The sequence below is a fragment of the Topomyia yanbarensis genome, chromosome 2 (assembly GCF_030247195.1).
Source record: "Topomyia yanbarensis strain Yona2022 chromosome 2, ASM3024719v1, whole genome shotgun sequence".
Lineage (NCBI taxonomy): Eukaryota > Metazoa > Arthropoda > Insecta > Diptera > Culicidae > Topomyia > Topomyia yanbarensis.
In genome coordinates, this window is record NC_080671.1 from 315,407,732 (window position 1) to 315,435,094 (window position 27,363).

Consider the following 27,363-nt stretch of genomic DNA (forward strand, 5'->3'; position numbering starts at 1 on the left):
CATCGCACACCTGTTCCCTCACGTTGTTTTGATTTAGAAGCAAATTGCACACTTAAGCAATGCAGCACGTGTTTGCATTTTCTTTCGTTCCTCTTTTGCAGACAGGAAAAATTAGTGCTCTAGTTTTCCATCTATCATTTCTAATTAGGTGAACACGGTGATACTCTGATACAGTGGGAGATGCTTTATATTTAATATTTATATATCGAGAATAGTGGAAAAGTAACATCTAATGCACTTTACGGGGTAACTCTCTTTATCGTTTTCTGTAAAAGAGAAGGGTTCTTTCAACTGTTCCTTTTAACAAGTTTACCGTAAGTCTCCTGATACTAGCAAAAATTATCAACCAAAGTTTAATTTTCAGCAATCAAAAATTTGATTTTTTGAAGGCAAAATAAATAATTCTCTCACTGATGATAGTTTTACCCTATATTCACGATTGATTGACAGGAACAGGGGCACTGACGCAAATGACAGTGAGCACTCCATCAGCATCCACAAGATCTATTCTAGGCAGCCGCAGGGCAAAAATCAATGCCACATTACGGTTCGCTCTACTGAAAAACACAAAGCCAGTCAAGCCATTTTATAACTGACTACGCCTGTCCGGGGCACTGCAAATGAGACCGTCCGATTTCAATGGATACATCAGAAAGGGTGGGAATTTCCTCGTGAACCTGACCTTCGATATTTGCAGCATAACATAGCAACGTAAATACAGCCAGCCAAAGCCCGGGGGGTTGATCAGCTCACCGGCTGCTGAAAAGGGAACCCCTAATACACGATATATAGTTTTATTCTACTCGCAAGCGGCAAAATAATCGCATGAAAATAAGAACTGCCGCCAAAGGAAGAAAAGCGGCTTGAAAGTACAGTGAGGTGCGAAAATTGTTGAGCACCTTCCGTTTTTCATTGAGAAAAGGGTCAAAATATCAGCAGTACAATTTCGATTGTTCTATCAAGTCCGAGCGATTTTGCACTACAATTTAAATATTTTTATTGTATATATGAAAAATCAAATAGACTGCATTGTCACCAACTGATTGCACGGCATTTTGTCACATCGTCTTTGAAATAATCGAGAAATCAACAAGTGAACTTCGCGGTCCTTGAAATATCTATTCTATTTTTCTTTTCTATCCCGTTTTTTCTCCCACATTCTTTCTCTCATTTTGTTATGGGAAACTAGAGAAAACATTTGATCTTATCCTAGTCGACTATTTTCAAATACGTGGTAAATTTCTGAACCTAGACATTCTATACACCTATGCACAGCTTTTATTTGTTCTGTCAAATTTGAAAACCTGGCTACCCCTGACTGTTGTACATTATTGACAATGCATACAATCATTTTTTGAAACAATAAGAGATGAAAAGATGTTTGGGCACTTGTTTGTATCGTATCTTCACCTAGGAATAAAACCCAGCACCTCATAAAGCTTTACCACCGTTTTACACATTGTTTTTCACATTCTTTCACCATTTACTGATCCTGGACATTCAGAAATTTGATCGGAAAGCTAATAATGCACGCGATGCATAAATTGCACATGACCACGAAGGTAGCGACAAAAGGTAAAAACCCCAGGAAAGAAACTCTATTAGTGTCGATGCCAAAACTTGGCCGCTTTATACAGGGTGATGAAAAATTATCCGCGATTAATGTTTATGTCATAACTTAATCGCTTGTGTTTGGAATAACAATGTAGGAATGCAGGTGGACTAATGAACTATTGAACATTTGAATTAATGTCTTCATTGATTGTGATACAGGCCTTCAATCGCTTAAGAAAAATGTCAACTGATGGACCAGTTCATGAACAGATATCGTATCTCAGGCTTTTGTCAAACTGACATTCAGATGATCTAGCGAGGTGATGGCTTAGTACGGACTCTGGACTCAAAAATGAACCAGACGGAGCAGTCCTTCGGATTTAAGTGATTTCTACTTGTGTTTCAAAAAATAGAGTATATTCGCGGTCTTTTAATCCTAGTTATAGTTTTTTGTTGATCTATTTTACCTATATTGTAGCACGTGGTTAAAGTCATTTGTAATAATTTTTATGTTTCAAAAGCTTGCAAACTGACAGTGATGTAGCTGTTGCCATGGATCACCTTATTTTAAACCTTATGCGCGGTGACCATAAAAAATCAAGAACAGCATCAATGGAAAAACTAATATGTTTTCGATAGTACATGCCTGGATACCGTTCGTGAACGAGGAATTTTACAAAATTCTCTTTTGTTACAAAATGGTACTAATTTTTCTGAAATTTTTGAATTTTGATGAATGTTAGTTTTTTTTAACGAAAAATAGAAATATAATCAAAACAAAAATTCCTTCGTTCACGAAGAAGCCATTGTAATAACAAATGAAATGGGGAAAATTTCAAAACGACCGGTTTAGAACTCTCTATTCTGAGGCCATACTGACTATCTTATGAGGCCGCAGCAGTGTCAAGAATGTCATTTTGATGTTAACGACATACCCAGAGCTCAAAAAAATTGACATCCCTGCGTGAACTTGAAAGAAAACGAAATTCAATTCATGCGCGGGGCGATGAATGAAATGTTTGGTTCGTTTCCCTCGTCAATCGATATCCCGTCACAGCGCATTCAGGGTCGGATATGTTCGGTTTCAGAAGCAAACTGAATTTTATTTCTGTGCTAGCTCTGAGAGGGATTATTGAGCAAAAGTGCACCAGATATAGAATACGCAGTTCACTTATGCTCGAAAATGTAGAAGATGCCAACTTCTGTCTTCAACTGTCCACATAACAACAAATAAATATTTTGGTTGATGAAGGAATTTATGTTTCCTCTGCACTCAGGCATTCGATTCTGTATGAAATTTCAGACAGTTGGAAAGTTAATGAATGAGGAAGGTGGTGAAGCTGAATGTTGGTTTCGGTAAATACAAGCAGAAATAGGTAACTGATTTTTGCAGCACTGAACATGCCATACATACCTCTTTAGTAGCATCTAGCCTCGTCCTCTTTTGCAACAAACTGATGGGCATTCGAACCACAAGATGCCCCAATACTTGAAAATTTTTAAAAACTGCAACATTCCGTTCGTTGAAAATAGAAGCGGAAGTGAAAGATACGACTCCGACTGGTAAAACACCCTCAGCAAGAATCTTTGGACTGATTTTGGTTAAAGTGCTGCCAAATATTCAACATTTTCAGTGTAAAACTAAAACTGCATTTTTCACGCTCAACATGTATTCTTATTTTTTTAATTATTATGCTATTGTGTTTCTCAGAAATTTTTACACAGAGAAACATCTAAAGCTTTAATACAACTTGAGCCAATCGCAAGATATAGTGATTTATACCAATCAACCCACAATTTCTCATCACGTTTCTCGCTATATCTCAGTAACCTAGCAGAATTTCACAATTCTGAAAACGCCACCTTGTAGAATTTTTTTGGACAAGTCATGTGGCATGCATCTGTAAAAAACACAGATTATTTTTGTTTACCCTGTAGTAGGAACCTATACCCCCGCTGAGTCCACGTGCCAACCGAGTGCAGTGAACAACAACCACCACGCCAGTTGTACAGAAAAGAGATTCACGTTAGCATGCTACGGGACTTACGTGGGACAACTGAGTCTCGATTTTACTCCTGCGGTAGAGTTTTTGTTGAACGAAATTCGGTAGCAATGCAATTTACTACTATCAAAATAATATGTCAAGCCGTCATATCGATGTATTCACGTGAGCTTTATTTGACAGACTGTTTTGTTCTAAACTAATGCGGATAAATTATAGATGTAGATTTATTTGGATAACACTATTTTGAAACAAATCAAGATCGACAGATCTGTTTTTTTCAAATCCATATTTTTATGCGTATGACGACTGAAAGCAGAAAATTAAACTTTTGCATTGGCAATACCGGTTTTGAATCAACTTTCGATGGTTCTAAAATATACGACTCCTCACCCTTTTAAAACAGATTCAAAACACGGCGTTGCACACAACCTTATGTGAAATTGAGCTTTGATTTTAAACAAGTCTCCGTTCCTTCGAGTGCGGTTTTGTGCAAAATAACAAGCAGAAGCGATTCAACCGGCTAGTAATGAAGTCTACTTCGTTTAGAATCCGTGCAATTTAATTATTCTACTAGTCGCGATTCAGAATATTTTACAGCGATTTGTTGGAAAAATTCATGTTTTAGTGGTGACAGTTTCGTCTCGATAGGTGCAATACTAAAAAAGGTGTACTACCCCAGTATTCTCATGGGTTCATACACCATATAACCCCATAAAAAGACCATCAGTATGATCCGCCCCAAATTTCACAACTCACAAAACACCATAAAATGGTCTCAAAAACCCATAAATAGACCAGAATATGGTTTTTATATGGGATCTTGAGGTGATGGTGTTTTCATTGATTATACCCATAAAACACTATCAAAACACCATGGGGGTGGGGGTGAATTTGGACCATGAGTATGGCGGAATTACAAGCCTTTTGTTTTCTCGGGTAGATGGATTGATTCTGCAATAAATTCCAAATATCGCGAAAAAGTTGAAAGTTGTCGTTTTTGCAGGATCTCGAATAAAAGTTTTAGTCCCAGCACCGAGTTATTTTCCTAGAACATGCAAGTTTGTTTCACTGACAAATTCGCCCGGACAATGATAATCTGGCAAGCAATTTACAGCTTCGGTCTCAAAACTAATCTTTCATTGCAAATAAAACGATAGACCCGAAACTGTATAAGCAAGAGTGCATGGAAAACTGAAAACTACCTTTCGCTAAGGCTCACTAAGGTGAATAGACGTTGGGACCAGCATTGACAAGCTGTCACTACTGCCTGGAGTGATATTGTAATAATCAGGTGGGTTTCGTCCACAAGAATATCAATGATCTAGCGAAAGTTTAGGGAAACTGTAAAACCAACTCGGATACTGCACGAACAGCTCGACACACAGAGGAGTAAATTAATTCAAAACCAGATTAAAAGTCACAAATCTCAAATGAAGTTTTAGCTTGTTTTTCAGTTGCATCTCATCCTCAAATATCGTCAGTTTAATTCAAAAATGCAGGGTGGTCTGAAGCGATTTTAATTCAAAACAATCATTGAAGTTGTAAAAGAAAGCTTGTAGAATCATATTATGTATTTTTAATTAAAAAAAACTTATCTTAATATTTACCGTGCAGCAAAGGCACATGCGTAATAAATAAAGAAATGAAAAATTTCAAATTCACTTAAAATTGAAAAAAATGGTTTTCCGGAAGTTTCTGGTTGAATGAAAGATACCGTATGAAAGTTCCTTGTTATAACAATGAAATAATATCTACCGAATGTTGCCGATTTCTCATTTTACACCACTTAGAAAATAGACAATTTTTATCAACTTGTATATTTTTCAGGATATGGCTAAACTATTAGGGTGGGTGCTCCTATAGTTGAAGTGTACCAAGAGTTGCAGTAGTGGGTTATACGCCTAACTAAAGTACCAACCATCAACAAATTTTTTTTTTATCGATTCATCGCACTGAAATTATGCGACAATAAAACTGTTATCCTTGAAATTTGCTCAACTAACTATTGAAAAAATTGATTTTTTTTTCGAATTTTGAGCTCTCTTGCACCTATAGTTGATCTAATGTACCTATAGTTGCAAGTCCCGTAAGAAATCAATGGGATTTGCAACAATGTGAACCGAAATTAGCGATTGAACCACTATTGGTGCATGTGTTTCTATAGTGGTACAAGCGGTTTTGAATACATAAATTGGTTATTAAACCATCTTTATATTTTTCCTATGAAGTAGGGATTGAAAGCTTTCGTTTAATGTATTAACATTGCCTATAGGTATATTCATCTATTTTTAACAAAAGTTTTCCTTAAGTATGCGACTATTGGTACATCCACCCTACAACCATATTTACAAGAATGCATCTTTGTGGTTTAATGGAGGAATGTTCAGAAAAGGGTGCTGCAAGTAATTTTACAATATTGCCGAAACACTTTTTTTTAATTCGTTCATTGGACACGGCTCAATGCGTTAGCTTAGAAGAGTCATGGGTCTTTTATATATTTACAAGATGTAAAAAATAAAAATTTCAATAGATTTTATTTTGAGCCTGTAAGATCCCGTGCGCGCTACTTACTATTGCGAAGGGAGATCTTTTTTCGCGTCGGTAAGATGTTTCTTCTCTTGCCAACTTCGGAGTTATCCATGTCTCTCTCGTTGTCATTTACATCCGTATAATCATTTTGATTACTGCCTTTATACTCGCGATCAGATGCTCTTCCTGGCTTCTTGCCCTTGCAGGTCACGAATGAGAACCCTCCATCATTGATGGTAGCTTCTTCACTGGCATTAGTTGTTAAGTTTGATGTACTTGAGGCAGCTCTTGCAGTTGTCATTATTGTCTTAACTGCAGCCACAAATTTGGCAATCGTTTGTGGTTCAGGTATAGATATTGGAGTTTGGGTTTAGGCATTTCTTTCTGCAGCTGATCTTTCCTCAGCAGTTTCTGGGCAGGGTTGTCCGTAGTGTGCCGTTTGTTCGCAGAATTGGCACGTATTAGTTTATCATTGATATGTACAAAGAGTTCGCTGTGTAAGGGTATCCCCCCTTTCTGTTTTGTACTGCAGGGTAAGGTAGGAGGGAATGGGTTGGTCTAACCGAATTCTCACAACAAAAACACCATTTGAAATACCTGGGAAGTAGTTTCTCCATGTGTCCTCCGTAATAGATTCCACTGCTCCGAATCTTTTAATTGCCACTTTGTAAATAAGTGGAGATAATTTAACTTCAATATTTCCATTATCCATGCTTATAGGGATCTTGATTTCAGCGTTGTCACAAACAAGCACGTGTTTTAAGTTGTTCTGCGAAATGAATCTTTTCGCCTGGGCGAATTTGTTGAAGGTTATCAGCACCGCATGCCTGACGTGCTCAAGCTGTATGAAGGTGACTTCCGAAAACCGAAGCAGCATTTTCACCTTCAACTGATGTTTGACCTCACGAATACTTGGTCTTATGCGAAAAGACCTGAAGTCAATGACCACTGTGTTAGGCCGAATAATCACGTTTTGTTGATGAGACTCAGTCATTTTGTTAGATCACGCAAGAATAAAATAACGGTATCCTTTGTTCTTCAGACAATGTACACAAGTAACTGAAGCAGCACACTGAGTATCGTAATCGATGTCTTTGATGGTTAAAAAAAACTGTGAATTGTATATTGGTGATTTTTTGTTTATCTTTTATTCGTATAAATGACAAAATTTTGAAACTAGCAACTTGCGGAACAGTCGAGTAGTTGGTTCTTAGTGTATCAGAGCAATTGCAGGGGAGGGTGCTGGCACCAGAAATCGACACTCTCGATTTGCTCTATCACCCACCGAAATCCGATGATAAAGGTTCAACTGAGAAAGCTTGGAAAAGCAACCATCTTGATAACGCAAAAAGCAGTTTTTTCTCACACCGTTGGAAATATCTTCATGAAAATTAATCAGCAATACTATACCAATACCACGATTTTGCTAGAGGCCGTATATACTACTGCGCACCGTATACCGTACGGATACCGTATGATTCATTTTCACGACTAGTCCGCCATACAAAAGATCCAAAAAGTACAGGAACTGACAGCAAAGCAAAGCAAGCAGGGGTTTTTAACGTGAATTGAATGCTGGAAAATGTTTTATTAAGGGGGAATAAGGGTTTCACCATGAAAAAAAAACATTTTTTTTTGCAATTTTTTTATAGAACTTGAACGTGAAGCGAAATGGACAGAACTTTTGTACATTATAATTTATCATTTCAATAACATTCTGTGATTTTTTTCATGCAAAAATATCTTCAAACAACTCGGTGACGAAGCTTTTTGTAGAACGTCTCTGAAAAAAACATGAGTTGCGGTGTTACCTGTCATAAACCGATTTTTTCAAACTTTGCATACACACATTCTATGTAAAAAATGCCTAACCCTACGTGGACTTTTTGAGATAATTTGAGGGTTGAACATAAATAAAGCAAACGACAGAAAATCATTGAACAGTTCGGCTGATTAAATGGTGACTCGTCGACAAATATCTGCTTCCGTGACGGTTTGGGCAAGAATTACCCGCAATGGTCGAACTCCATTGGTTTTTGTTCCTGAGGGAGTGGAAGCTGGATGGTGCAACGCTCCACGAAGTGTAGATTCAACCGCGAAAAACCTCACTGGCTGTCTCCACTCAGATATATTCAGTAGGAAATGGAAAGAATTCAGCGTTTCCAAGAGGAAACCTGGAACTATTGATAGCAATCCTTGACATACCGGTTTTGGTTTGGCATCGTCGTTTTTTGCCAACAGCGGATTTTTTGAAAATGAGAATATATCAAATATATTAAATCCCATTTAACAAGATCTCGTTTCACCTCTTTATTGCGTCGAGAATTTTTTTCGAAATATTCCTCTTTTCGTGCTCTACAGTGGTTTAAAGAATAAGACGGCGCCGGTGGTTGAGTGCTAATCGTGACCGCCACTCACTTCAGTTGGCCTAGGTTCAATTCCAGCCGAGGCCGTTGAGATTTTTCTGAGGTGAAAAAATCTGTGGTCACGTCTTCCTTCTGAAGGGAAGTAAAGCCATTGGTCCCCGGTCTATGAGTTTGATGGATTGATATCTAGTCCAGATAGTGAAGTCACCTTTCTGACGTCGGTAAAGAAGAAGTAGATCCAAATTCTATACTCTTACTAACAAAAATATCCTCGTTCTGTGATACTTGTGGAGTGCGCAGTAGTATATACGGCCTCTAGCAAAATCTACATTCGGGCCTGGCCGGCGCCGGTATTGATCAATAAACACTTTAGGATTACCAGGAGTTGCACATTGAAAGATGTTTCGCTACTCCCAGGCATAATTATCTACTTATTCTCTGTGCAACTTCAGCTAGTCCAGATCGACAACGGAGTAGCAGCCAGGGATGGTCGCACAAGCTCAAGCTCTACAGTGGTTTAAAGAATAAGTGCACCTCGGACACCAAACCGACCTGTGGTTATCCGATTTTCAGTATTGTATAATTTGGAGAAGCTGATAAAAAGGGGCTTTCACTGGTAATTCGTTAAATTCAATTATCAAATGGCCTGCGCTAAACCAAACCGAACTGAGCGTCATAATATAGTTCGGCTATTTTTTATGCATTTTTCGATAACTTACCATTAGCATAGAAAGTTGAGGAAAACTTATTTACTTTCGTTTGCTATCTCAAAAGATGAATAGATGTGGATGTTTCAAAGCTACATTGGATACGATACAGCATGTACCTATTCAAAAAGGCTCTTGGTTCTATTTGGCTTAACACGTGGTAACAAGTGAGCAATCCTCAGCTAAAATATATCAGCAACGATCTAAAAATTTTCCTGACTGACTAGTAGTGCTGACATTTAAAGAAAAAATACATTTTACTGAGTTACTTACTGAATGTTTGCTGCTTTTTTTTGTAAAACTTTTATTGTCCTGGTTTCTAATTTTTAATTACATGTCAAATAAAACTTATAGCTATTTACATTCTTCTCATTTGCTGGTACGCTTGTCATGTAGCATATCATTGACGAAATTTCTTTGAGGATTTGCTGGCGGGTGCGTCTATTTTGTTGTTGGAAAACCGGGTATATCCAGTCCTCATGTTGCAGCTGTAAAAGCCGTCGATCCATGCCCAGAAAAACGCTTCGTTGGTAAGTCCAAATGAGTTTGTTTTCGCTGCATTTAAATAGGTGGTGCTCGATGCTATCCGTCTGACCAGGACAAATGTTGCAGTTAGGATCAGCTCTTCTGTTCACCCTATACAAAAACTCGTTGGTTACAATTTTGCGATGTACCACAGACAACCACATTGATCGTTGGTGTGAGTTTAAAAATTTGGAGTGAATGTTTTTAAAGATTGTCTTCCAATCACGTTGAGGATTTTCCCGTACTATTTTTGGCTCCTTTAGCTGTTTTAAAAAGTGGTGGTATATTGTACTTGAATCCGGTGCTCTAGCTATTTCTTCGGTCAGGAATGCTGTCTCTTTGACTACTGTTCGGATGTGCTCGTATTTTCGTGGAATGCACGACAAATTTGGAAGATTTGCGTTGTGCTCCTGAAAACTCCACAAAAAGGGTAGATCCGATCCGATTTGTATCATGCGGTTGGTTAGCAGGGCCTTTGCTTTGATGGATGGTGAATGTAAATTTAAACCACCTTGGCATTTTGGGAGTATTAGTGTTTCGAAGGCAATTCTGGTCCAATTCTTCCCGTACTACAGGAAGGAGCCGATCCGCGAAATGAATTTTCCTGCGTATTTATTCGGTAGGGGGATCACTGATGCCGTGAACCAGATTTTCGACGTTATGAACGTGTTCAACAAAAATATTTTCTGTATGAGATTTAGATTTCTGGAGTTGTACTCCCCGTAGTACCGCAATCCAATTTTGTTCAACCGTGCTCGAGAAGTCTTCCGCGAAGTGTATTCCGAGAATTTTCACTGATGTCTGCGTTTGCAACCACTCACTTTGTGGTGTCATATCCAATAAACCAATCCTCAAGGCTTTTGTTTTCTGGGTGTTGAGTTTTGCTCCTGAAACAGCTGTGAAGTCAGCAAAGATGTTTATGATTGCGAGTAACTGAGATTCACTTTCGATGAACATAGAGATATCATCCGCATATGCATTTAATACTGCGCGAGGGAATTGTCTCCGCAGCTTATCAAGCAATGGTTGTAGGTAGATGACAAACAGAATCATTGAGAGTGGATCACCTTGGCGCACTGACCTTTGAATTTTGATCTCACTTCCCAATTTACCGTTGACCAGAACTCTCGAGAAACTATTATTCATACAGAACATGAGGAGGTTTATCAGTTCCGGATTGAAATTCATTTGTTCCATGGTTCTTGCAAGAAAGTTGTACTCCACTCTATCGAAGGCATGATCAAGGTCAAATGCTACCAACATCGAGTTTCCATGCTGTTGTTTTAGCTCACAAATGCGGTCCAGTATGCGGGCGGTAGCCTCAAAATGTTTCGCTTTCCGTTGCAGCATTTTTGATTTTTTGATAACACCAGTGGAAGGAGGGGACTTATTCTGTTCTTCAGTATCCTAGTGAAGATTTTGTAGTCAGCGTTCAGAAGTGAAATCGGCCTGTACGATTTTATGCTGTCGTCGCTTTTCTTCTTTTTGACTAGCACAATGACACCGTCAAAAAACTCCTTAGGGGCTTGAGAGGACAAGGCTTCATTTATTATAAAGGTGAACTCTCGCTGAATTACTTGCCACGATTTTAAATAAAATTCCTTTGGTAGACCGTCAATGCCAGGAGATTTGCGTGAGCTGCTTGCTTTAATTGCTTGTAAAATCTCGTTGGATGAAATTTCACTCACTATACGCTGGTTGTCCTCATTGTCGTTTGCGATGCGTTGTGTTGGGTTGAAATTTTCGTTTACTGTAGTATGCGTGGAGGAGTACAGATTCGCGAAATATTCCTGTACGCTTTGGCGTATTTCATTAGGCTCCCTTATAGTATCAGCGTCAATCTGCAGCGTTTTGATCGAAGTTTCAGCTCGTCGAGTCTTTTGATTTGCTACGTGGAATATTGATGTACTTTCGCCTCCGATGTATGCTTCGTTCCAACTCCTTGTTTGTTGTGCATAGTTTCGTTGAAGCGACAGCATTTTCCCTTTAATGTGGTTGATAGCACTTAGCTGGCTGGAATCGCCATAATAGCGGTCATAGGATGAACGAAGCAGAGCATAATACAATTCCATTGTGTCGCAGAAGGAACGTCTTTTTATCGATGCTTTCCATTTGAGGAAGGAAATAAGTTTTGGTTTAACGTATTTGATCCACCAATCGATCCAGGTGCGGAAATTCCTTCGGTTTCTTGTCCAATAAGAAGCACTGTGCGGATAATGTATGCTTTATGATCCGAGAAGGCGGTTGCAGGAAAATGTGCTGTTCTTATCCACTCGCGTATGTTGGGAGTGAGAAGAATCCGGTCTATCCTGGAGGCAGTCAGATCTGATGAAAGAAAATTCGACATTTTGACGATGTATAAGCTTCCAGCTGTCGTCAACTCCTGAGGCAACCATGAATCTTTTAAGCATTGGACTGTGTGTATTTGAACCGGTGGCGTCTTTTTGATTCACTACAGAGTTGAAATCACCCCCGATGATTGCAGTGTTCGTTGCATTGTAGAAGTAGTATGGTAGCACGTTGTTGTAGAAATTCTCCCGAGCGTTTCTATTTTGCGTTCCCGACGGGGCATAAACGTTAATGAAAGTAACATCATTTATCCGTGCGCTGATTATTCTTAAATCTATGCTTCTATCAATGTGAGTGAATGAGAAAAAATTTCGTGCTGCAATCGCTGTTCCTCTTCTGTGCTCGTCCACATTATACTCAATGCTGAAACCTGGTACGCTGGCTCGAAACCCCAGTAAAATTTTACGGTGTGAATTCGATACCCAGTCAAGAATGTTTCTTAGTGCCCAGTAGGATTGCAGCACTAGCCCTTCAATAGTCCTGTACACTAAGAATCGACTACGAAGTCTGTCGAAAAAAGTGATGTTCCGAAGAGAACTTAGAACCAAGACTGCTTTTTTATTAAACCAGTTTAGTGTTGTAGCGGTATTGTTGCACTGGAATTCCCAGAATTATGTAGAAGAAATTGTAATTTAATAATAAATTAGATTTGAATGAAACGAAACAAAAAATAGTACATGACGCTTTTACCATTTTCAGTTAGCACCACATCGTCTAGAAAGTCAGTTAAATCATTCAAGAAAACCACCCACACCAGGGTCATATTCACCAAAGAAGACATATGAGTTGCGTATATACAACTCAAACATTCGCAGCACGTCACGTTTCTTCGTTCGTCACACCAACTGACGTTCATATAAGCACCGACGGTGTTCATAAATTCATCTCAGCTGATTGTGGCCATCGGTCAAAAATCCCTAGCACGAGCGCTCGAACCGACGAACGAAAACGAAAAATTATCCTCTATCACACTTAAAACGCATGCACAAGCATTCACTAGCCGGTAGCCAGGTATGGCCGAAGCCCCCATAACATCGTATCAAAGCTGGCGTCGGAAATGTACGATATCTCCGTAGCTCTGGTAAATATAGGTGACAAAAGCGTAGACTTGGGTGATTGCGCTTGGCATCAACAATGATGCCTGTTAATATAGAATTTGATATCAGATGAATAACATAAACTGGTGCGCGGACGTTTATAAGTATAGACAATAGAATGTTTTCAGAGCATACTTTAGAGCAGTACATACTTTCCTTTAGAAGCTCTTGTATCACATACTAAATTGATGTTATGTCCACCCTTCAAAATTGTTGTGAACTTTCGGTTCAAAAAAGAAAATGATTTGCATACATCCAAGATTTATTTTTACGGTCATCCTTATCAATTTCAGGAACAATGTAACGGTAATAGATATTTTTATAATTCCTCCTTCCAAAAGTGCCCTAATTTTATTTCAACATTGATCATTATTTTTGCTATTGCTACTGATCGATGATGGAACATGTGTTCTCGCAAAAATATTGACGTCAACGGCAAGAGGGTTTGCGTCAAATTGACAAAAAAAAAACCTTTCCGGTGAGGTTAAACTTGTTGCCAGGCGCACTGTTACCAAAATATAAGAAAAGGCGCTGCAGTTAACACATAACAAAATATAAACATTTCCAAACAGCTATGGTACGAGTCACGTAGTGTGTATATAGAACCTATTAAGGGGTTATATAGAAAGTTGAGGTTCATGAAAGCGAACAAAACATTATTTTACATTCATAAATAGCTATCAACATCTTTGCTTCGCTCCTAAGAAGTGAAACAAAGAAAAAATTTGCCTGAAAAATGTAAAAAAGGTAAAGTGAAAAGTCGAGTACAACGCACTGATTCTCACCCTGCCATTCAAGCTAATACGTCAAACAGATATAGCAGACACTGCTCTAACTCATGTGCTCAAATGGGTGGGATGAATAGAGGTACTAAGATGAATTAGGGAACTGTTGCCCTACTTTCGAAAATATCTGTGCGAAATTTCATACAGATCGAAGCAATAGCACTAATTTTACAGCAATTGTTACATTGAGCAAATTTGGATTATTTTCTGTGTTATTATCTATAATTTCTAAAGCCTTTGATTTTACCAAATTAGATTCTGCCCCAGACGTATGCGAGAACCGATAAAATATTTGTTTGATGATAGGCACAGATTATATCCAGATCACTACTGTATACACGTTCTAGGTATAGTATGAATGGTTCTAAATATACCCTTTCGGAAGATCTGGCTTGCTTTACGTTTGATTATTGTCATCATAACCTGCTAAGTTGTTGGTAACATCGTATTCGTATACTTATTCGATAGCCCATTACCTTGCAAATAAGTCAGAATTCCTGGAAATTTAAAAAATTGAATTCTTATGAGATTAAATCAATAACACTAGCTGTATACTAGTCTAGTACTGATTTACAAGAACGACTGTTTGAAATATCGGGCCAAAATATAACTTGGAGCTTATAATTTGATTACATTTTGGAAGATGTAGTATAGGGTGAACACGAAATTACTGAGATTACTTACAACTGACTAACTTTTTTCTTACTGGACATGAATTTACAAATTTTGCAGTTTCTCTTTGAAAAGTATGGTTTACATGTTACACCCGGATGGTCAAGGCAAGAGAAGAGTTGGATACTTTTTTTCAATAGGTCCAATCTACAAAAGAGAGCCTCTCATTGTTTATTTTCTCTTCGGCGAATTACTCGGTCACGTTTTTGATTTCCCTTCAACTGTTTGCGCAATAAGCTAGAGCAAACCTTGGTCTTTCGAAACATAGCTGTTTTACAGTTTTGCAGTAATAATCAGAAGAGAAAGCGAAAAAAGAGGGCTATCATTTGCAGATTGGACCCAATGAAAAAAAGTCTTCAATTACATACAAGGTTGAAAATTTTCCAAATCGCGATAAACGTCAGCGCACTGACCTGCACTAGCTCTACACGAATATGTGGACCAGATACAAATGCAGGGTCATCTATGATGTAACACACGCAAAAATTTCAACAAATCTGGACAGGAGTTCAACGTCAGAAATGGAAAGACGTTATAAGTGGACGATCGTTTGAAAACAAGAAAATGTTGGAATTTGCTGCAAAATGCTTTTTTGGCAATCAAGCTACTATCAACGCTGAATAGTATAACTGACGTTCACCTTATCACGTTTGCGAGATCGCGGGTGTCGGTTGCGTGGATGATCGCGAAGGGCTCAAGCATTTGTATGTTCACGTGTTTGTCGTGTGTATAAATTCGATTTTATAACCGTATGCCCATTCGCATATTCACGTGCTTTGAGATGATTGCGCGGTCCGTGAATCTGATACTTAATTTTCAGTATGCGGGTTCAGATGCTAGAAGAGAGTGGGTGCTCCCATTCAACTAGTGTTTCCGGTCATGAACGTGTTGTCCAGTTAATATGAGCGACATTTTTTGATTGGTCAAACTGAAGGCATGGGACTAGGATGCTAGGATCGAGGACGGGACTGATTCATGATCGCGCGAACATTGGGTTAATGCTTGAGATCGCGTTTGTAAATTTATAAGTGCTAAAACATTAACTTAATTACAGGAGTGTTTTAATGTTGGTAAGATCGCGGGCGCAAGGATGTGTGGACGATTGCAATTGCATGTTTGCGTTTGTGATTAGGTTTGTGTTATCGCGAAGGTTACGAGCGTTTGTACTTCTAGAATGGGAGAGATTGTGAGTGTATATGAGAGAATTTAGTGTGTTAGTATGAATCTGATTTAAGATATAGTAATAAAAGAAAATAAGTCAAGAAAATATAGATGGAGGTAAAACACAAATATAGATTATTTTTAGTTTACACGGCGTTAGGGCAGAGTACATCTAAAAAGTGGAAGAATATAGAGGATTTCTACACTATTGAGTAAATGAGAATATATTAGCTGCAGATAGAATAGATATTACATGCATCTAAACTAATGTGGTTTGGTAATGCGTGGATTGGATTTCTTCAAAAACTACGTGTTTCAATTTATTATGTTGGGCTAGTCTAGTGGCCGAACAATATGTTTAAGGAAGATGTTCCATCCATAAGAGATTGTTGTCCCTGTTTCTGTAAACAGCGAATCCGATTCGTTATAGACGAGTGTTACTCACCATCTTCACGAGCCAGAGTGACAGTTCGAGCGAGTTAAGAGATAAAAACACCCACCTTCAGTCTGATCAACTCCTATAGATGACTATGGATATCTTACCGACCAGTTGCAAAAGCACGGGAAACCTGCGGACGCGGGTTATATGGGACAGCGCCCAGCCATGTTCAAAGCTCCCGGAAAACTAAACTAATGCGTATTTTGTCAAAACCTTTTAAGTGTTTTTGTAACATGTTTAGAGTAGAAAGATGCAAAACATAGAATTTTTGAAATAACATTTTTAGAGCACCTCTTCCAATCATTGCAAACAAATATGTGTGAAAATTTATGAAAGGTGGCAGAGGAACTTACATTCTGGGACGTTTCGAATGAATAATTATTTTTGACCATACCATCAACGTTTTGTTAACAATACACCCACAAAATCTTTTCGCTTTAAGCGAACCAAATTGTTGCCCGCACCCAGTACTCTCAAATTATTTGTTTCTAGGATTGTTATTAATTATAACTGAGATTTTGCTTTGGGAGGCAAAAGATCATCTTCTCATTTGTTTTACGACAGCTGTGATAAACAGCTGAAAAGAATTAGGGCCATATTTTTGCAATTAAACATTCTTATTTCAATTGCGACAAGCAGCGTCAAAACCCACACAGCATTGAAAGCCACTTAAAGTGAAACCTCAGCTCAGCTAAAAATCAAAAAGGTAATAAAATGAAAGTGACATAAATCAGATTTATATTTTGCCAAATACGCGCAGTAAACAAAATACAAGAAAGGCGAGCAGTGTGATCGCAATATGTACTATTATTCACCGACCTCGCCAACGACTTTATGGTTTATCGTCGAACGTTCGTGTAGAAAATCAAAACTTGTTGACAAAATGCTTCTGCTCTGACTGAGGGAGCAAAAACCCAATAGAAAAAAAAACAACCCTTTCCGACCAGAAACACATAACAAAAAGATTTCAAAAATATATCTCGCTTTGTAGCTTCTTACAATTTTCTGTTATTTTAACTACTAACGAGACCAAATTCATTACATAGTATGTTACGAATATTTTATTCTGTTATACGCTTGTTGTTCCATTCTGATCGGATTTCAAGGCAATCTCCATTTTATTTTTCATTCTTAGTGGTAATATGATACATAGAGGCTAAAGTTTCTAAATTTTTAAGTTAACCTTCTTATAGAAATGGGTTGACCTTTACATAACAAGACTGTTTTAATGTAAATTGCAAGTTTTTAAAAAATATCTTCTTCGCCTTGTTTGGACAACATAAATATACTGAAAAATATTTCATGGTGCAAAAATCGTGCTGACTTCCCTTATTGCAGATATTTGAAAATGTCTTGATGTTGATAAAAGCGCTTATAACCTCGAAAAGAGATTATTTTTTGGTTTGTTGAAACAATGTTTCAAAATTCTTTTTTTTTTCCAATTCTCAAGTTGCAAGTTGAATGAAACCGTTATTATCACAAAATACCGATAAAAAAGGAAATTTATACGTAAATGAAAAGATACGAAATAACACATTTTGATGAAATTGAATTATTTTTTATAAGAAGGAATGTATGCGAATTTGACATATTGCATAAAACAATGCAATAGTTTTGCGCTTCGTTCCAGGTCTTTAATTCACAGAAGTTTTGGAATTTAGTATCAATACCCTAATAACAACTTTCCTGATACACCACCATACCAGCACATATCCATGTTTTAACCAAAAAAATCTGTCAACGTTTCCGCACAACCAACAAAACCATCAGCAGCGTCCCGGACGTTTTGTGTCACGTTTTCTTTCCGAGGAAGATGATGTCTGTACTGTGCAATTGTACACTTACCATCATCGAAATTTTCCGCCAAGACGAAAATAGATTTTGCCAAGAGGTTATCCATTATGAAACAAAAAAAAAGCGGAAAAGAAAACAGCTGGTGATTTTGCTTATAGACTCAGACTGCCAGCAGTGAAATTGATGTGTTGTTGATGTTTACTTCTCCATCGATTCTGCTTTTGGTCTATTCCGACCGGCCTAAAATATTCGCTAATATATATTGGGGTATATAGGGTAAAATTAGGGGACTGACTACGCGAAACTGACACGAAACAATTACACAGTACATATCAAGCAGAAATTTGGTACTAGGGGAATTATGGTTAAAACCGACACCTTAAGCTTAACACTTTTTCTGGGTTGCCACAAAACCAATAAAATTATAATTTCTATGCAGAATTCTTCTTCAGAAAACTCTTAACAAGGCCTAATTTTGTGAGCGCTTCAACAAATCCATTTCATTAAAAATTATTGGTTGTAAAACTTGGAAAACAAAGAAACTTTTTGTAGGCACTGCGGGTAAAACCGACCCCCCTTTAATTTATTTTCTCTCCACTTTATTAAAATCTTCATTTTTATTAAAAATGAGATATATGCGTGATTAATAAAGTGTGAGTATGTGTGATGCAAATATGTGCTTCTTATAGCTTCATCATGTAGTGAGGGGAAGAAAGTTCGAAAGCGTAGTACTATAAATAAGAGTATTTCATGCTATAGAATTATTTCTTGATATGGGTATTTCCAAATAATCCTTACGCACATCATTGCAAGCTTCAGTGTCATTTTATTTCGTAAGAGAAGGTTCTACGTTCTACTAATCGGATTCATTCACTTATAAGTGACATAAACACTTCTTTTTCAGATTTGATTTTTCGGATTCTGATCATCAACGATCATTGTCTCATTGTGATAAAATTCGTCTATGACAAACCAAGAGAACACTAGAAATTCGGTTTGATGAGCTTTTCGCAGAAATAGCAAAAGCTTCAATAGAATCAGATAAGCAAAAATTCCATTTTTTTATTTTTAAAGAGACTTACAAGAAATAAATACAATAAAATTATTTCCGTGTATTTCTGCTATTACTATAGTGTGCTGATAGTGTAATTGAAGTGTCACAAAGATCCCCAGCATTTTGTAATGAATCGCAAGTAAACACAACCATCTTAACAGCGTGTCGGTTTTACCCTAACCATAGGGTGTCGGTTTAACCCCAACAGTGCACATTTTTTTTAAAAAAAGCAATTAAAAATATTGAATTTCTCAAACTCGTCTTCAATACACCTAGTTGATCATAGGAAAGGCCGATAATAGTAGGTACTGAAAAATGTGGTGATTTGAAAAGCTTTTGTTCGGTTAAAACCTTAAAATCTACCAACAAAATTTAACATCCAGACGAGTATGAACGCTACTCTCGTATGTTTTGTTTATTTTTATGACATTCGTCGTACTAACTTGAATCCAATTATTCTTCAAATGCTCTACATAAACGTACTAATAATAAAGTATCATTATGAAATGAAATAAAATTTGATGTCTAGGAAAAGTTGTGGGGTGTCGGTTTTACCCACAGTGTCGGTTTTTCCCACAATTCCCCTACATCCCAATTCGGCATTCGATAAAATTCGCAGTCGATTCTTAGTGTACAAAACAGTTTCATGGCTAGAATGCTACAATCCCACCGAAGGATCATGAAGAGTAGAAATACACTGATTACTTTCGAATCACACATTCGGTATTTATTTAACCAATAAGCGTCCGACAGTGTGTTTTTTAAGCTTTTTGGATTTTAATCTATTAAATTCCAATTAGCTAGTAATTCGAACTTTGCTACACCTAAGAAAAACACTAACCTCCTTTGAGTCGATATATTAAGGAGTACTTGGGGAAGTTCTCTCGATGTGTTACCCGCAAACCAAACTGAACATAATCACATCGGAACTGAAAACCCAGCTGCGGGAAACAACGATCCGATAATGTTGAAATAAAATTCTAAAATCGAACGTACGGTTCCCAATGGATTATCGAAATAGTTTGCACGGTAATAGCCCCTTAAGGGGCCACTGAGTAAAATTCAGTATACAGTGAAAACCCGTTTTTATCAGCCCCTTGGTGAATTATGGGCTGATAAAACAGGGACATTGACCAAATCGGGACATATATTTTTCTTTCTTTTTAAGAAACCGAAGCTCTCAAAATATTCTTCATTAGTCCCTAGATATAGCCTCATAACCCTTTCTGATTATTTAATTTAAATTTCCCTTAAGGGGGTCTGATATTGCAAAATTTAATAATAAATTAAAATTTTTATTTTTGCATCTCTAAGATAAAAAAAAATATGCTCAAGAAATGATTTACTCGAATTCAACTTGATTCGTCTGCTAGAGCCCATCAAACTACCACCTATCAATTTTCATATGAGGCTGATAAAATCGGTTTAACACGCTGATAAAATCAGGGGTAGAGAAAATCGAGGGCTGATAAAATCGGATCTTCACTGTATTTTCATGACTTTAGCATATAGTTACGGTTTCACCCAAACAGGTAAATGGCGGATCCAGTCTTGCATCAAATGTTACTTTTAGCGGTTGTCAACTTCTATTTTACAGTTTTCACGACGCCACCCGCTTTCTGGTTTGGTAAGGCTGGTGTTGAAGGGGGTCAATGAAGGTTGGATTAAGTGTTTTTGATAGATAATTCATAACCGTTTTACTCAAAAATTAGTAAACAGCCTAGATTGATTATTCGAATAGAATATTCGATTGTGATGGGATATTCATTTTTTTTTTCGTCTCAGATATTGTAGCATACGCAATATATTTTTCGACGAACTATTCCAAATATATACTATTCCAAATCTCCGCAAATCCGTTAGTGGGTTATATCAGGAAATTTTATGCAATCAGTTTTGGTTGTAATTGAAACCAAACAAAATCATAAGAAAAAGCACTGTACTTGTTTGTGTAGGAGTTAAGAATAGAAAAAATATAACTCCCGGAGTGGAGTTAGAACTTTTGAAGTGAATGATTCTTAGCAGTAAACAAGTATATTAAATTGTAATACAATTCAGAAAAATATAAAAAAAGACTCAAGAAAATTATTTTAATTACACCAATCACTTGAAACAAACGAAGAGCATTGTACAGATTGAATTAACAGCCTAGAAAGCTACGTAAATTGAACCAACAAATAAATTCACTAACAATTTTTGATCAACAATATAAGACCAAATTTGAACGAAATCGATAAAGTAAACAAATATTTGCAAATAATATCATCCAAAATGGCTACGGTTTGTCTTACCCCGGTTTCTCTATGGGATTGCTTATTCATTCGAAAAAGGGAAAATGTGCTAATGACGTCCACTAGATAAATCTGTCCACTATTTTCTTTACACAGCACACGTTCAAATATCGCTGAGTGCAGATAAAACGAGAAGCTGATGAATATTCGGTTCCGGTTCGTTGTAATTCCATTATGACACAATAATAGTTGCGTTTTTTAACGAAGTGTATTGTGAACAGATATTTTTTCCTAGTCCAAAATTCCTCATTTCCTAAGTGCTGTGCGTAGAAATCGCACAGCAATGATAAACGACCTTAAAGCCACATGAGTCACGTGTAGCACTCACAATTATTACTTATCAATCCAAGCAAGTATAATCAAAAATTCACATCGATATGCGCGATAAACAGGAATCACAGAACACCTTATAGGAGCTTGATTTCTGCACTTTGATCAAACACATGATTAAATTATTGGCAGACTATCGACAGTATAAATGTGCTAATAAAATTTAGCGCGGTAAATCAATCTCCATTTTTTGGTAGCCAATAGTTCTAGCTCGAATTCGAAAAAATAACTTTGTCATACCAAAGGTATGTAATTTACAGAGTAAAGAGCACTTTCGAATAAGCTTCTTTTGTAAATGTTTTAAATGTGGGTAAAAAAATGTTAGTATTGTACTTCAAGAAAAGTCTCGCACAATCTCGGTAGCCCCGCTGATCTTCTTTTGTTTTAAACAGCTATGGGTTTCAATGATTTCAAACTATTGGAAACTTTAATGGCGTTTTTTCTCGAAACGGCATAAAATTGGCGAACACGATAACTCAAAAACTATTCAACGAATTGACTTGATTTTTTCATGAGAATACAATATATGTGTAGCTAGTCGATGAACCACGGAAAAACTAAACAAAAACTTCCCCATTTTTTTTGAAGAAAAGTAAGCAAATTTTATTTAAAAATATGTATGATATTTGTAGGTTTTGCCAAAAGATTCGACCGAAGTTCGTTCGTGTTTGATTGTCGCTTATTTCACGAACATTCCAGCCCTGAATCGTGAACTGTATATTCGTGGAATCAGGATGTGAATTCCCAGTCCAAGTGCCGTCACAGCATTCCGGTTATGTCCTAGACCTACACATTTTGCACATGCGAATGAAACAAAGATGTTTTTATGATCTATTGATTAAAGTCAGATGACCATATTTTTGCATTACTTACCCTGACTCGTCTTTCAGTTTATTATAACTCCTGTAATTTCTATCTCTGCCGTCGTATGAAGACCCAGCTTCCGACTTCTAATTTAAATCATATCTGAGCTTTTTTCGGATCAAAGATAATACGCTAAGTATTCCAAAGATTTCGATAGAACAAACAATTTCAACAGTGACAAATATCACGAAACTACGCCCAGATAAGCTCAGAATTGTGAATTTGTCTATATCAAGCAAATGACGTTAGTGGTGACAAGGCTCGTATGATACAATACTGCGTCTACGTGCCCGCTCACAAAATTGAGATCGACGGCGGGATTACCGATTCGTGTTTGTCATTGATGGATCTCCTGAAGTATGGAGTTGGCTGTTGGCTGTATCCCTTCAAACTTAAATCGGGTAACCATTGGCTTTTAACTATGTCTTCTTCGAAAAGAATTGTCCGTCTGTTCGAATGTTTCTACCGCACGTCATGCATTGCAGGATTGCACAAATACAAGCAAATAGTTCATTCTTGTAATAAAGCTCAGTATGAGACTTGCGCAGAGAATCATGAGGATTATGCTTGCATTAGGTATGCTGAAAAATATGCCTATTGTAGGAAGAGTCCATATGATCTAGTTCCATGCCCCGTGTAAAAACGGCGCCCGAGGAAGACGCTCTTCAACACTCCAGCAGTCGCGTTGTTAGATACATCTACTACCGCCTGGAGCTCTAAGACGATTTCTCTAGAATTGGCTAACAACGTAGACTCTGCACCAAGCGGCTTCTGGGCGGTTAATGTGGGAAAAAATTAGAAGTATTATTTTGGAGAATTGATTTTTTTAATTTTCAACTAGAACTTTATATGAAAAAGAAAGTTTATTTCACAGTACCTATAAGAATTCATAGGTGTGACTGTGACCATTGAAAATTTGACCGTGTTGAGAATGCATTAATCTGTAAAATGCGCAGTATAAACAATGCAACAAGCTGCACAAGTTAAACAATACTTAGTCAGGCCTTAACAGTAGATCACTTTCATTTTCATCGCCTCGCTAATATGTTGATTGAATGTTAACAGATAAACGGCGGCTCAAATGTAAAGTAAAATCCCGCGGCTCTGGATATAATGCAAATCGCGACCAGATTCCTGGCGCAATTGTTATTGAACCTGTTTTAATTTCAACTTCCTTTTGAGTACATAATTAATTACTAGCGACAGTGGTTCTCTTTTCGCACCAACCGATACGTTAGTTATTTGTGGAGATAAAATGATTGACTTGTCGCCTGCGAGGTGGCACTAGGCAGCAGGTTAAACTGCAAAATTCCGAAGAGGGCAATGCGGTATTGATAAATTGTTTGCCCTCGGGTAACCATGTTTACTGAACAGCTTAAATGAAAAAAAGCAACTGAGAGGGTGTGTAAATTGTCACGTGAAACAGGTTATGTGAAAAAAACTACCACTTTCCATACGTTATCGCGGGTTATGATACATTGCAGTACAGAAGCCGCCACCATTCGACGTGGGTGTAGTATTCTGGATTAGAATTTTGCAGGAAGCTAGCTAGCGATTCAATTGAGGTATATAACAGGGCAGCTTGAAAAAATGACTCATAGTTCGAATTGCTATGACAAGTTGCGTGCCAACTAGCCACAACTCGACTGAAATGGACAACGATAGATGGGTTCGGAACGTACAATGTTGATACGCATTGTAAAATTGAATAGTATTGCTTACATGCCGATGTTTGGAATCGAAACAATCGATAGCGGTTCAGTGGGGAGAAACACGTCCGCTCATATGACTTTTAATGTCAATTTATTGCATATTATTTGCATAAGAGCTTTGAGGACTTTTCACCTTGTGTTTCAGCGGGCTTCACCACAAAATAGCATCGAATAGAATAATTACAGATATAGTGAAACGATCTTACTGACACTCCATTCTGGTCAGAATGGATAATAAGATGACTTTATCGCCAATCGATGCATGACAGGTTTTATGCAATGCTCATATAAGCAGCAGCATCTGTGAACCTTTCGAGAAAGTAGTATATGTGGCTTTGCTTTATTTTTTAAAGTATATAGTTAAAGTCTCAACCAAGTCAGTTAAGGAGTATCAGATCCGAAAAAATATGCTTATAGTAAAATTTGACTGCAGTTGTCCCGATATGTTATGGGCCATGCATAAATGACCTAGTATTTTAGGGGGTAGGGAAGGGGGGGGGGGTGTATACTGAATTTGTGACGAAGTGTGACGTGGGGGAGGGTAGAGTCAGAAGTTGTGCGACGTATCATTAAGTTTAATTTTTTTAAGGGCATTTAAACCCATTGATTAGAGAAAATAATTTGCTGAATAGATTGGTATTGAAATGATGCAAATCCACCAACAATTTTCAGCGATATAGTCGTTTAAAATTATACATTTTCGTGACACGAATCGAATCTCAAATTTTAGTTTTACACCTAGCTCCAGCCCTATATAGTCGAGTAAAGCATTTTCAATGCTAAAACTCGTTCAGAAAAAGTCATGAAAAGTTTTGCATAACTCATAGAAATACTTTACTGCGCAAAGAACGGCGTCACTAAAGTAACCCAATTCTGGCCACCAATAATTCCTTCCCGTCGCTCTTATGTTATCTTATGACAAGTGCCATTTTGCACATTTCAAGAAAAGGCATCACCTTCGACATAAACGATAAACCAAATTAGTGCAACAGACAAAATATGACAAACTGACAGAACTAGCTCCGTACGCGCTTGTTCGAAAGGCTTATTAAATGAATTTTATTTACACAAATGCATGCACGCATTCCTTCTAATGCTAATAAATCAGCAATCTTTTTAGAATATAAAAACTTGTTTTTATCATTGTTATTTATCTGATAGTTTAATTGACATAGCTTTACACTAGCTCTTAACTCCTACAAAAATTAGGGTTTGAACCAGCCACACACATAATTTTAGCTTCCGCCGCACATTAATTACAATGTGATTCCGCACAATGATTGCGGAATTCGAAAACTGGCTATTTATCACAGAAATACATCAATTTCACATAACCTCAAGGTCTGTAGATAAAAATCCTCACTGTGCCCTACTTTTTTTCTCTTCGTGGTTATGAAGTCATAAACAAAATTTCAGCTGGTATCCCTTGCCGCTTCGTGGGTTATTAAAATTTTGTGGGCCATATTTTTTCAATATTTCTGATGAAAACACCCTTTAAATGTTTTGATAACATTTATCACCCTTTGCAACTTTTTTATAATTGTATATTTTCGAAATTTTAGAAATAAAAAAATGCAGATTTAGAAATAAAGAAATGTAAAAATTCATTTTTTCGAGCATTTTTTTAAAATATCATGTTGCGCTATTTACATAGGTTATAGAGTATAAGTGTCTTTGGTACATAGGTTGAACATATCAAAACAAGCAACTTTACCGAAGAAAACTTTTTGATAGGACGCCCCTGTCAAAAGATAGAACTGATATAGATCAGTTTCTACTTATCTAGATCAAAACCAGTTGTCAAACTAATGCTTATTTCCATCCAAGATTCCGTGCTGAACACCTATCACCAAGATTCCGTGCTGAACACACTGATCCTTCGAGATACATACCCAGGGCGCTAGAGGTTTTGAGCGTCGAAAGTAGCATTCTTTCCCACTGTGTAACGATCGTCCTTATAAAACGATAGGTTTATGAAAGCGATGTGGGAATAAATTAGATTATTATTGGTTGAAAAGTAACAGTTCGCAAATATTTTGTATGGGAGATGAGAAGAGATGTCTGCATAATTTAATTGCATTTTCGTTTTGACTGGTGCTACACCAGTGCACAGTATTCGGAAATGCCAAAAACGTGAACCTAATTCACTAGAGGCCAAACCAGCGCGTATATTCACAGGGTGTCTTTGGAGCAATTGTTCGTATGAATATTCCCCACAATCTGATGAAAATTGAAATTAGGCATGGCTTACTATGATCGAACTAAAAAAAATAACTTTTTATACTGACGAGGTAGAAAGTTGGTGTCTTCGACAAAGTTTTAGAAATGCTCATAGTGAAGAATTTTGTTGAAGAACTTGAGCTCATAGGACTAAAGATTATCGATTTATAAGGCGTTTTCTATGGCAACCCCCTTAAATCTAGTTTCTTTAATATAACTTTTTTCATTGTGACTTTTTGTGCAAACTAGACAAATGTGTGGATATCTAAACTACATAATATTGTCCAAGACTGTATGTAAAATTACTCATTCGTTTCAAAGTTTTTGAAGATTTTTACCTTTTTTTTACACCAACTTCAACTACGTACAAGACAGAAAGGTGCAATCTAAAATGCACAAACAGGCACTTTTTTCACTGTCTAAACTATGTATAATAAAGGTTTGGTGCGTGGCACTCTAGAACCCTATGAATAGGGTAAGCTTACTTTATCATGTTTTTTTACTTTTTCCATGGCAAAAATTGCTACTACTACTAACCGTCTCGAGAGGATTCCCCTATAACGTTGGTTACGATCGAAGGAATCCCTGATGAAATATTTTAGCCCACCAGTCGCTCAATATTAAACTCTTTATGATGATTCGGTGGTTTCAGAAATTGGAATACTGTAGTTATTTGTGCAAAAGTATACTAATAAAAGCAGTATCAACTGCAATTATATACGCTTCTAGGAACTCTACCAGGCATTGCAATTCTCTCTCACTCACGCGATAAGCAGTTTATCCGATGTCCAAATTTTCCGGGATAAGATAAGTCGCGAAATTCTCCATCTCCATAAATAGCGTGGGAATATTTTTTCCGATGCAATTTTCCAGATTTTTTCCTTCTCACCGGAGAAGGTGGAAATTAA

General features: G+C 37.2%; 1 protein-coding gene across 3 annotated transcripts in view; it reads right to left on the reverse strand.

The window, feature by feature from the left end:
• LOC131683647 (sodium-dependent phosphate transporter 2) overlaps positions 1 to 27,363 on the reverse strand; it is a 110,573-nt gene that overhangs the window by 20,878 nt on the left and 62,332 nt on the right. Inside the window, exon 1 of one of the 3 annotated variants that reach the window (XM_058965800.1) lies at positions 427 to 572. The exons of the other annotated variants lie outside the window; for them this stretch is intronic. The gene's annotated coding sequence lies outside the window, so the exon portion shown is untranslated. Of the gene's footprint in view, positions 1 to 426; positions 573 to 27,363 lie in introns of those variants that run through there. 3 annotated transcript variants of the gene reach the window in all.